Here is a 12860-nt window from a genome sequence, read left to right as displayed (position 1 = left end):
ACTGTATATAGTATTGCAGTTAAAATGACTGCTCTTCTCTAACTGTATTTATACAGCTCCATCTCCAATGTGAGATGATAATTGTATTACATTTCTTTATTTTTCATTGCAAATGGTCAAAGTGCAGAGTCAGAGCTGGGGTTCTTTTCTGGAGGGGAAGGATATCTTTTTCTCTGCTGATTTGGATTTTTTGTCTTGCCTTTCCAAAGTGCTCTGGTGAGGCTTCTGATGCAAAATGTTCTGGGTTTGGGCTGCCTCAAAGGCTGTAGCTCAGTGTTTTGTTCCTAAAATCCTGGATTGAAATGTCCTATAAAACTCTGATTTGAGACTATATAAATCCAATTTTACCCCTCCCCATGTAGCTCTTAGTGATTTTTACAGATGTGTTTTCAATAGGGATGTGCAATTATGGGCCTCTGGGTTTGGCTGCTCTGAGCTGGATGTGTCAGGGCTTTCTATTTTTTTCAATTTTTTTTTTCCCTAAGCACCATTGAGCACCTGCAACTCTCATTGACTTTGTTTGGAACCTTGGATGCTTCAAAGTGCATTCAGGGCATCCAAAGAGAAGCCTTTCAAACCAATACTGACTCCTGGAAAACTCTGGCCTGTGTGCAGGGAGAGGAGGATTTTTTTTCTTCCTGCTTTTTAAGATGATAAAGAAACACTGCAGTGGCTTAGTCTCTGGAAGGGAAGATGAATGTAATATACTGGACTGCAATGAATATCACTGTCTAGATTGATTTGTTGGATAATTATGAGGGCTTTTAAGCTGCCATCCTATAATAAGCTAAGTGATGCACTAAAGAGAAGCTGTTGCTTAACCCTATTGGCCTGGGTATCAATTGGCAGCTGCCTTTGCAGGCCAATAGTTTTGGTACCTTTCCTTGAATTTTCCTGAGGTGGGGGGGGGGTGGTAGTGAAGAGGCAAGCATGGTACAAGGTGCTGGTCCCACAAATAAATTAGGGCATGCTTGGTCTTCTTAATCTCCTGCAAAGCTTCTGTCTGGGTTGCACTTCTAGGACTTGTTAAATGTAATATTAAGGAAAGTGTGTGTTCATAACAGCCTGTGAATTAAGTTGGCAGCAGCACCTTCTCTAGAGGGGCTGACCATAAATAAAAAAGTCCAAGTGACTTGGTAGAGGGCAGAGCTGAGTGTGGGAGTTCCTGGCTCAGTGCCACATCCTGAGCACTGGGGGCTTTTGGGCCATGTACAAATCTTTGAAAAACGTTGCTGAAGTCTCTGGGGCAGCCTGATTTAGCATTGACCTGGAACAGCAGCATTAGGAGACACAGAGAGCTTTGGGCTCAGTGCACCAGTTTTCATGAAAGAGTATTGCAATTCATGTGCAAGAGATGTGAGGAACTGCTTTGGGAGTGGAAGGAAACTACTGCCTCTCCATTCCTGTGGCTCTGGGAGCAAGTTGGAGCTGATCTGCCATGACATCATGAGAAAAGCAGTTGAGTCAGTGTAGCTGAGATGCCATTTGTGGGTGCTCTGCCCTGCTGGACTCTTTGGCCCCCTGCCCTGAGGACCCCAAGTGCCATGGTCATTCATCCCTGCCAGGGGCACTCAGGTTGGGCTCCCTCCTTTGGCTGTCCCAGCTCCTTGTGCTGCCAGATCTCCTTCTGCACTTCTTTCCTTTTTGGCACTGGGCTGTTTGTGCAGCCAGGGCTTGGACACACTGGAGCTGTGGGACACTTTCTCCACTCGCCCCGTATAAAGAGGAATGTGAACCAGCACTGTGAACAAATGGAGCTGCATAAAGGGACTCTGTTCTCAGCCATCTTCTTGCTTGATTTTGGAATGGCAGAGGAATGCTTCCTTCTGTTTGGAGCTGGATGTTGTGGGAGCACGCACGCAATGAGCAAAGGAATATGCCAAGGGCATTGCCAGTTACAGCCTCTAACAAAGATCAGCTGTATGACACTTGAAAAAGGGATGGGGTAAATAAGCACAGATTTTCAGGATTGCTGTGATGGTCTTTTAAGATAAAACAGCTTTGAAATGCAGTTTCTTCTGTAGGTGCAGATCATGGAACTACTGCATCTGTAAACAAGAGACAAATAGGCATTTTTAAATGCAAGCACCTCCCAACAAATGAGACCTTATGAACATCCTGTGTCTTGACCAAAGATGTGCTGGGAGGAGGCTGCTGGGTGTGAGCACAGCTGTCCCTCACTGTCCAGCGGGAATCCCACAGCCGCTGTGTCTCAGGCATGTGCAGGCATGACACGAGCGTGGCCGATTGCAGAAACATTCAGAGAATGCCTCAGACAGCCAACATCACCTCTACCCTGACCTCTGCCTTGCCAGAGTGAGTGTCTAGCTAGTCCTCTGCTCACTCCTCAGAGCAGGGAGAAACTGGATAAGTTCAGAGTTTAATAGGAGTTTTGGAAACATTTACCACTGCAGTTGATGCTGGTTGTAAACATTTGAGACCTTCTGAACCAAATGCAATAGCGTGGCATGTCCTTAGCTAAACAAAAGGGAGTCTTATGCTGATCTGGGGCATCTCTGCATGCCAGCCCTGAGCCAGGCTTCCTCTTGTGCAAAGGGCTGTGTAAACACACAGCCCTTTGCTTGGATGTGATCTAATTATAAATGCTTTAACCTGCATCCAGCTCAGAGACCTGGGGCTCTGTGAAGGCACAGACATTTGCTGTGGCCTGAAATGCCACATGTGCTGGTACCTTGGGCTTGGGGGGCTTTATTTGACACACTGCAGAGCTGCTCAGAAAGCTGCCTTCATGTTTCCAGGCAATTGAATTGTTGCTCTCTGACCATCTGTCAATGCTGGAGAGCCCTCAGTACAACTGTGAGGAGAGGTTACATGAGCATATTCTGTACACTTGCAACAAATGGGCTCTTCTTGGTCCACCCAAAGACCCTCTGCATCAAAATGGGAAGGAATTACTTTTCAAACTCCAATTTGTCAATTGCATTAGCCAAGTGAGCAGCTACTCATTTGTCACTCAAAATAGGCATTACTTCTATGCTGGCATCCATTGTGTGGTTTTTCTGTCCTCAAATCAAAATAAGGGTAGAATTGCTGCAAATCTAGGAATGGATATTTGTATGGTACATTACAAGCAACAGATTAGGTTAATCCATTCTGCAAACCCTACCAGCTACCATCTGTGCATGGTGAACTAATTAACCCTTGAGATATCTGCTAATCCTGATGTGGCTTATAAAACCAGTTGGAGTATGTTTCTCCCAAAGATATCATTGTGTCACCCACCACACAAACCCCCTTGCTGGCTAGAGAAAGCTGCAGACTCCTGGAGTAAGATCTTGCCCTCTCCTCTTGCTGAGAATCTTTCCTGCCTGGTTTCATGCCAAAGCAGTCAGGTCCCAGTCACGAAGCTGAAGCATCTGAAGCATCATTGCCTGTTGTTTGGTGGCAATAGGGAGCTGGTGTGGGCTTCACAACTTTTCTGCACTGAGTCTCAGTGCTTCTCAACTACTGAGAGGACTCTCTTTGCTAACCTTGAGGTCAGATCCAGCACAAGAGGTGCTTTCAAATTGATCTCTGTCAGCTGCCTTGTAGGTGACCAAGCCCTTGTGGTCACAACTCTCCATGTGTCTGGGCAGGAGCACTGCTGGCCACCCCCTTCTGGAACCATAACCAAACTGCCCCTGCTCTGACTGCCCACCTTGCTGCTGGCTTCAAGCCTTTGCTTGGTGGCTTCCTCTGGCACCTTGGTGCTATGCTGCAGGAAGCTCCTCCAAGTGAGGGGAATAAGCTTTAATAAAATGGAAGCTATGGCTCCATCAGCCCTGCAGTGTTTCCTTTCCCTCACTGTTCAGATCCTGTCTGCATGGAGCTGGCTGTGCTTTGGCTGAGTCTGGCAGCTGAAGCCTATTTTAAGTAGTAATTGGGCATTTAAAATATTAAGTTAATGATTTGGTTCAAGCCAGTGTTGCCTCAGGATGCTGATGAAGCTTCCTTGAATGAGTAAACCATCTTTCAGCTGGGTTTCCCTGTCCAGTTTTTGGACTAGCAAGATTATGGCTACACACAGCCAACAATCACTGTTTTCTTTCCCTCCTGTAATCTAAACCTAGGAAGGATATATCTGCTGGCAAGTAAATAAAAACTTCAGAGTCCATTGGAAGATACTTCACAAACTTTTTATAGAAACATCTGTAATGCTGTCTTTTCCCTCAGTGGGGAAATTACTAAGCAGAGTTGAGAGAGTTTCAGCAATGACAGAAGTGGGGCCTCAAGTGAGAAACAAGCAGATTGTTGTAAAAACACCAAGGGCCCTGGTGGCTGATCACTTTGTGGGACGCTGCCTAGGAATTATGGGTGGAGCTAATGGCCCAAGTTGCTTCTTCAGCCTAATTCTTCATTACTAGAGAAACTTTCTTTCTTGTCCTCATGCACCAAGGATGTGCACTCTGTCAGCTTCAGGGACTGCCTTAATTGCTGTTTCTTTGCATTATTTGGGGTAGGTTTTTTTCTGCTTCCTTTGTAATTACCAAGGAAAATGTCTCAACTTGTGGCTTTTTCTGTCCTTGCAGCTGAGCTATGCTCTTCACTTCAGAGCTTAACCTTTCTAACCCTGTCACTCTGCATGTGTCTATCCTGCACTTAGAGTTCCACAGCATGTCTTGCTCACTCTCTTTTTTTTTCCTTTTCATAAGTGAGCTTTATTTTCTTGATGTGATCTGAGCTGCCTCCTTTAAGAAAATGTGGAGAAAATGAATAGTGTGTGCCACCCCTTCTGTGCTTAATTATTCAATTAATAATTGACCTATGTGTGAGCTCCCAGCTGGACCAGCAGGGTTATGTGGCTGGAGCTGGTTTTACCTGTTGCGGGACAGAGGTGGTGACCCTGGGAACAAAGCTTGGTTGATGGAATTGAGTGGGGAGGTCTCTGTCAGCTTCACAGGCCTGTGGCAAGCACTTAGCTACACATAGGTACAGGGTGAGCAGGGAATGTACAGCCTCCAGCCCTGGCAGGTGTTTTGTAACATTTGTGGGAAATGGCTGAAGTAGAGGGAGAAGGAAGGACTGCTCCAAGAGGCATATAGTGTTGCCTTGCCTTTGCCTTAAGGTTGCTGCAGTATTGATGGGATGCAGTATCTGGAGTCATGTTTAGTATTAGAACTGGGGGATGCCTTAACTAATCCAGCTGACTGTGAAATCTGTCTCAGTTTTACCTTCTCAGCCAGAAGAATTCTTAAGCCTTTTAACTGGGTTCTTAAATAAGCCAAATCTAAGTGTGTTACTAAAGAGGCTGAAAAATCCAATTAACTACTATGGTCAATCCCAGCGTGAGGCAATGCCTCTTCTCTCAGACTGGCGACTGCAGCAGATGCTGGGGGCTACCTGCCCCAAGCAGGGACTTGGTCATTGCTCAGTGAATCTGAGCCTAGGTGGTAGCAACAAAGTTAGAATGTGGTTTTTAGAATGTGGTTTTTAACTCAAATGTTACTTTGACTCATTCTGCTCTGGTGGTGTTTGTCTCTGAAGTCTGTCTCCCTATAGTTCCTCTGAAAGCTTTAGTTTGGAAGGTTGGTTTTCTTTTTTTTAAGGTGGTGAATAGGGATGCAAATCTGTCCAAGCCCATGGCAAGGTCCCAGGAACATCTTAAATCATATAACTTGGTGTCTTAATCCTTGTACGAAATCTGTGGTATGACATGATCCCTGCAGACTGAGGCATGTGCTCTTGTTTGTGTCCTGATGAATCACACGTGTGCCCTGTGCTCCTTGCATTGTTTCCTACAATCAGGGCAGAAGCAGGGATGGTGGACTGGCTCCTTGGTGCCATTTGGCCTGTTGATGAGGATGGCTGGATGAGATAGTTTGCCAGGCACTATTTTATAACTTCACAAGCATGTACTGACAAGATTGCTCTTGATCAGAAATTGTGATCTGCTCCCTCCTCATACGATTAACCTTCTTGGCTGTATGTACTAATTACTGCATGGAATTTAAAAACAGCAGATTCTGGCAGAACATTTTGGTACTCACATAGCTGTTGCTTTTTTTTTTCTTTTTTTTTTTTCTTTTTTTTTAGGAAGATAAAGGAGTTAGTAATAAAAGAAGGATAGAGTAGGCAAAAGCATAGCAGTTAAGGATCAAACAAGCCTTTTCATTTAATTACTGGGGATATACATCTTGGGCCTGGTTCTGGAAGAAGTTAGTAGTTAATGATCTCAATGTGCATCTTGAATTCAGTCATCAATGACAGAGCTTCCTCTTCTCATGACTGAGAATTATTTTTCCTCAGGTAGTGAATTTGCTAAACTTCTGGTAAGTCTATTGGCTTTTTCTTGATGCAGTTATTCCCCATAGACCTAATTTTCTTTCCTGATATTTTTTTTAACAAGACCATACGTCTTTTTTTTTTAAACAAAATTTTCATATAACTAGAGGAGCATCCATTCTGTGGGTTTGGGTTTTTTTCCAAGGCAAAACTACTGCTTCTGTGCTCAGGTGCACTAGGAGAGAGCAGAATTTGAGGAGGAGCTGCCGCTAAGTCAGGCAGATTTCATGTCCTTGCAGCATCTGTGCGTGTGTGACCCAATTCTGCATCTTCAGTCAAGATGTGAATCTGTCCACTCCAATCCCACGCTCCAAATCCAGTCTGTAGTGTTCTGGCAGAAGGAAGCTGATCTCACACTTCTCCTTGTACACCATATTTTTAAAGTCACTGCTTAAACTGAAGTGCTTTGGACTTCTGCCTGAGGCTACTGACGAGAAGAGCAGATAGGAGACTTTATTCTGCACTGCTTCAGTTTTCTGCTGACAGGACGTGTGGCCCATTAGATGTATAGGATCACTGTCATCTTCTGGGTGGCCCATATGCTGGGGTGGGAGGAAGATGGGATAAGAGAGAAAGAGATGTTTGTATGTTGTGTGGGTTTTTTGTTTTGCTCCTTGGCTTTTAAACTGAAGCGTGGGGACAGGGTGCAGGATTAGGGAAAAGAATGTGTTTGTGTTCTTTGCCATTCCCAGTTCAGCATCGGTGCTGCAGAGAGCCCTGTGTCCAGGGAGAGGGCAGGGAGACTGGGTGCAGGCAGGGCTGGAAAAATGAGGTGTGGCTTGAGCACAGCCATGGTAGAAGAGTTTGAACCATGCAAATGCCTCAGAGTGTCTTCAGCCAAGCACAGAGAAAGCACTTGGTACCTTAGGGGATATAATGGCATTTCTCTTGGTTTTAAGAAATTCTCTGTTCTCCATCTGCTCCTGTTCTTCCTCCCTCTTCTGTCTGTCAGTGGCAGATGGTATTAACGCTGCCTGCGTGGGTTTTTCCTCTCTTGCACAGAGAGTACTGGTATTTTGATTTTGGCACACTGGGTAAGGCAGGTGAGAAGTGCATTTGGGAGCTGGAGCAGAGGGTGATGATCCTCAGCCACCCCAGGAATCTGTATGGGGCACAGATGGGTCTGGCTGGCTGAGAGGAGCAGATAAAATCTTCCCTGGGCATTTTGGGTAACTTAGTCTCATGCTGGTGAGCACTCTGTCCCCAGATTCTGGAAACCTGGATGTAGGGTGTGTGTATCCTTAGCTGTTGAGAGAACTCACCCCTAAAATAGCACTCCCTGAGTGCATCCAGCTGTGTGCATGGCTTCACACCTGTCCCATTGGAGCTGGCCTGTGTCCAGGCTGCGTGACAGCACAAATCCTCTCTCCAGTTCACTCTGGATGGCTCACCCAACCAGAAATGGCTGGAAGCTTTACTTCCAGAGGTGTCCAGCAGGGGTTACAATACAATATACACTGATTATTGGCCAGCTTTGCCTGGACACTCCAATGCTGCTGAGTGTTCTGTGCTTGGCAGCATGGCTCCTTCACAGTTGGGACTTGACTCTTGCTCATTTTTTGAGCCACACATGAATCCCAGCATGTGTACATACCTGTGAGTTTCCAAGTGCAACGTCTGGGGCTCTGCTGCCCTCCTCCTTGGCAGGGCTGGAGACTGGTTTTTTCCTCAGAGGGGTGATGCTCTCAGTTTGTACAGCTGTAGATGGGGATTAGCATTCAGATATTCTAGGCACTTTCCAGCAAAACTTGGAACTGGTACAAAACTGTATGTGCAGGGGCTGTACCACAGGGATCATGTGGGAAACAATCCCCACTTGCCATGTGGAAAGAGTTAATGTGAGCAATGGCTGCCAGAACAAAAACTAAACAGTCCTGGATACTTCTGGGTCTGTGAACGGGATTAAAATGGGGTTTTGCAGAAGTAAACAGAGTGGAAAATTGGGACTAAGTTTTCTTTGTGTTTGTACTTTTAGAAAGGATGAAGGACTGGATGAGGCTGTGAAAATGCAGCTGTGAGCGTGTCACTGTGCAGTTTGTCAAGCACACGATCCTCTGGCCCCTCTCCTCTGTTCCAACTCAGGAAAGGGCTCCCTGGTTGTGGATTTCTCCCCTGCAGGAGTGAGTTATCCAGATGATGAATTTCTGAGGCACGCTCGAGTCACGTGCAAGCCAGATGTGAGCATTTTCCAAGCAGTGTGTGTGGGTCTGGCCTGCGCCAGCCTACGTGGCAAGTGGACGTGGTCTGAGGTTGGTCTGCAGCGTGGTGGTGCCCGACAGCTCCCAGTGGGATCATTTCTGCCAGGGAGAGAGGAAGGTGCTGGCTGTGCCCATCACTGCAGCCCAGCACCTCTGCCCCCACCCCCCACACTGACAGGCCCTCCCCTGGCTGCTCGTGATGAAGCTGAACTTGGTGAATAAGACTAAAATTAAAGGCCTTATTTAATGCCTGCTGCCAATCCTCTTACTCAGATACTTTAGCTGGATTTGCATGTTTGATAATCCACTAGTCAAATATTTTTTTCAAGATACAGCCCTCTTGAACAGATGGCATGGGGAGTGGAGGTGATGTTCAGCTTCAAGTGTACAGAAGAGGAGATATCTCTGCAGGGATGAGAGGTTTACTTTAAAATGCAGTCTCCTGTTGGGGAGAAAAAATAATATATGTGTATTCCTTCAACAACTATCTTAAAATACTTGCTTTAAACGTGATGCATCAACATCCCACAGACATAAGAGCAAGGAAAGCTTATTTAAGCTACCCTGGTGTGGGACAGCTGCTTGCCCAGCAATTACAGTAAAAAATGAATCTGTCATTGTGGTGATACCTAAGAAGTTTAATGTCTGACCAGGCCCACACTGAGCCAGGCAGCAGGCACAAATGTTAGTTTTGTTTAGGTGTCTCTGGAGCCTGAGGGGAGAAGCATCAATGGCACAGTTCAACAGGGTGCCCTGAGTAGGACTGCGTGAGATAGATCAAAACACTCGCAACCTTTCTGTGCCATCCTCCCATTTCTCTGACTATCTGTTGTTCTCTGCCTAAGTGAATGAATTAATTGTGTGAGCCAAGAATGCATGACAATGGTTCCAGTTCAGATGAAGGCTCATCTGCCTTTTTCCTCTTTCCAGCTGTGTTGTACAACTGCACACAGACTCTGCATCAGAGAAATTCTCTGGTAAAAGTACTTCCACTTCTGGGGGGAGCTTAGCAAACCAAGTATTTCTGTCTTCTTCCCCTAGTCTAGGACTGTTGCATTTTAGTGCCTTCCCATTTAACTGAAGAGTCAAGCCCCAGCTGAAGGGGAAGGGACTAGGGTAGAGAAACCTGCAGAGAGGCTGACAGAGGATGGTCAGTGGATCTGGGGGATGGAGATTTTGGAGAGGGCCACAAGGATTGAGCATGGTGCACTGTCTGCAGATGGAAGGAGAAACAAGCCCCACGGTTTTGGGGTTCCTCACTGAGCTTTCTGCTCTTGACTGGGCAGCCTCACCTTGTCCAGAGAAGGAGGAGGTTGTTCCTTTGCTTGTCTGAGGAGTGCAGAAAGGAAGCAAGAAGGTGGAAAGTAGAGGCAAAATCCCAGCAAGAAGCCCTGGACTGAGTAGACTGAGCCTGGCTTTTGGGTTCTTTACCTGCTTGGGGCAGTAAGGTGTCCCACCTGAGGCCCCAGGACAGCAACATAGTGCTTCATGTATACAGGCTTGTCTTCCAAAATGTAAACTGAAATACAGGCTCAACTTCTGTTTTCTGTTCTGCCATATGTGATGAACATTGCAGCCAACAAGGCTCTAGGCCAATTCTAAGAAGTGGACACATTTAAGGAACAGTGTGGTCAGCCCACTGCTTGCTGACTTGTCAGATACCACTGTTGGCATGAGAACACACCCATTCCTCAGAAGAAGCATTTATTTCCCCCAGCTCCAGTCTGAGGAATCACTGATTGCGTTGCTTCTTTTCTTTTCACCTCTCCAATTAAGACAGGAAGGGTAGAAGTCTACAAAATGAGTCTGCAAAACACTCAACTGCACTCATGGAACAGAGCACTGTTGGAAATGGACCAGATGTCAGTATCTCTTCAGTATGGCCACTTGTTCTTATAATCCCTTTCTCAGTAATTTAAGTTGCACTGTAAGAGCTGGGAGATTTTGGTATTCCCAGTAATGTTAAAGGCTTCATGAGAACAAAATAGTTTTATTAGTTAAATGGTCCTGGGACTGTTATCTTCTGTGGAAGGCCACTTCCAAAGAACAGGCTATACCTGTGTAATTAAACTCTTTACCCTCCAAAGCGAGGTGGCCACATCCAGATCACTGGTAGGGGCCTGTCTTTGACCTGTGCTAATTTCTTAGCTATGCACAGAAATCATTTGGGGCAAGGGTTACATCTCCAGAATTACAACCACACTGAAACTCATGGCCAGTATGATCCAATTGCCCACAGTTACTGCAGGACTGTTGTTGGGAAATATGTAGCTTAACAAGCTAGACAGCTTTTTGTTTTAAAAAATGCTTGTTATAATGGTCCCTGATTCTGTGATTCTGCAGGAGAGCGTCCCTCCTGGTGCTGGCAGCAGTATCAAATCATGGATGCTGGGCTCAACACTGAACTGACATTTCTGACAGTGTTACTAACAAAAGGAACCTGTATCTGCAGCTTCTGCTAAAATGTCCATGGAGGAGGAGTTCCTCTGCACCTGCTGGGGCAGGAGCCCACCTGGATGTGCAGTACTGATGTGTACCATGAACATGGTGTCTGGATTTTGGTAGATGGAGCTCATGCATTTGATTCTAGACTGACTCCAGCTATTGTAGGTTTTTGTGGAAGCTTGTTCTGCTCTAACTGTACAAAAGACAAATAGTCTGCTGCTAAAATGAGATGAGTGGAGCTGTATCACAAGCATAAAGCATTAGTCCCCAGCAGTCTGGCGCCTGCTCTCTTGCCAGAGGTGGGAGGAGCAGCAAACAAACCAGTCTCACTGGCAGCACAAAAGCTTCTGCTGAAATCTAGAATAATATGTTTCATGTTCACCATAGCAACCAGCCTAATTTTGTCTTCAAATTTTGCCCTTCAACTCCTTCCTCTTCTTTCACACCTGAGGAGCCCCCTTGACCCGTGGGAGGGTTGCCCAGCTCCCTCGTGGCAGCTTGAAAGCGATGGGATGGGGTTCAGCAGCCACTTCCAGTGACGTGCCTGCTGTGCTGCTATTTCTGTGCAGTGTGGCTCTGAAGGAAAGCCTCCTCTGTGCTCTTCACAACTGCCTCGGCCTCGTGACTTAGCTGTAATTTATGGATTCATGTTCCTTTTGAGTTTTTAAAAATAATTCCGGTAGGAGGAGTTTGTTCTGGCTCCAATTGAAGTCGGCAGCAGGGGCTGTGGGGACTGGTGTTAAGAGCAGAATTGGGATGCCATTGCCCTAGGAGTGGCCTGCTTTGAGCAGGCAACTTTAATTTTCCTTCCAGATACTGAGATTTCTCCCCCCTGCACTTCCAAGTGATCAGAGACCAGCCAGTGTTCAGCCGTGTGGCGGTGGGGGAGAGGAGTGGCAGGAAGCGAAGGTTTGTTCGTTTACTGTTACCAATCCCATTGGAAACCAGGTCCAAGCCTCATGCAGAATTCCAGTAAAACCCTGTCCTAAAGGGGAAACCTGGGGCTGTTCAAAGCTTGTGTTTTGTTGGCTCAGGCACAGCATGTTTCTGAGGCCTCTGACCTCCTCCCCGTATGCTGGCTCCCGCCGCGGCTCTTCGTTTGAGCTCTCTGTGAAGTGGAATCTATCACTAATGTCTGATATTTTTATTATTTGTAGGGGGGACTCTTAAAAGCTGGTAGCAATTAGAGCTTAAACGTCTTGGAATAAAAAAAAAAAATCCCCAAGAAGGAAGTTTAATGCTAAGCAGATGTGCAGGAGCAGCTGAAATATGCTGGCTGTCTTCTGCTTCAGAAGCAACCTCATCCACTTCTAGCTGCTGTCAGGCTGGGGCAGCTCAGAAGTGCTGCTGCTTTTATGCTGCTTCCTGGGCTGGGAAGCCCACACTGGTGACCTGTGGGATTGTTTACCAGTTAATACTTATATTGCCCTTCTTTTCTGGCTTAAGCCAATAGTTTTGACACGGAGAAAAAATACTTTGTTTAAAAAGAGTTTTTTTTGAGAAATTGATAATTGCTAACAGAATTGCTTTATTTATGGTGAGATCTCACATGGGTGTCTGTCGATATGGCTACTGTTGATCTAGGTTTAAACTCTCTCTCTTCTTGGGTAGACAGATCAGAGTAGCCCTAAACTTGTGTTAAGTGCAGCCTATTTCCTCTAACTTTGGGTGTTTCTGTCTTTTGCTGCAGCTTGGGTGGGGGCAAACTTTGAAACTTCCTCACTTACTCTTGTAATACATCATCTGCTTGATTTATCATTGTCATATTCAGGTTCTTCTGTCTGGAAAAAGATCTGACAGCTGACTGAAGTTCATACTCGTGCTCTGAAGGCAGTGGAAGTCTATTCAAAAGCTAATAGACAAGTTGCTGACAACAACTCCTTCACACCCCTTCCCGTGCGTGCCCCGAGTCTGTAACAGAAACATGCTGCATAT

The 12860-nt window shown here is 46.0% G+C and overlaps 1 protein-coding gene across 2 annotated transcripts in view; it reads left to right on the top strand.

Moving 5' to 3' along the window:
• The window catches only part of SH3PXD2A (SH3 and PX domains 2A), a 234716-nt gene that overhangs the window by 151165 nt on the left and 70691 nt on the right, over positions 1-12860 (top strand). The gene's annotated exons all lie outside the window — the stretch shown is intronic.

The sequence above is a fragment of the Molothrus ater genome, chromosome 8 (genome assembly GCF_012460135.2).
Source record: "Molothrus ater isolate BHLD 08-10-18 breed brown headed cowbird chromosome 8, BPBGC_Mater_1.1, whole genome shotgun sequence".
Taxonomy (NCBI): Eukaryota; Metazoa; Chordata; class Aves; order Passeriformes; family Icteridae; genus Molothrus; species Molothrus ater.
The sequence above is the reverse complement of the archived record's forward strand: the minus strand, read 5'-3'. Positions and strand labels throughout refer to the sequence as shown.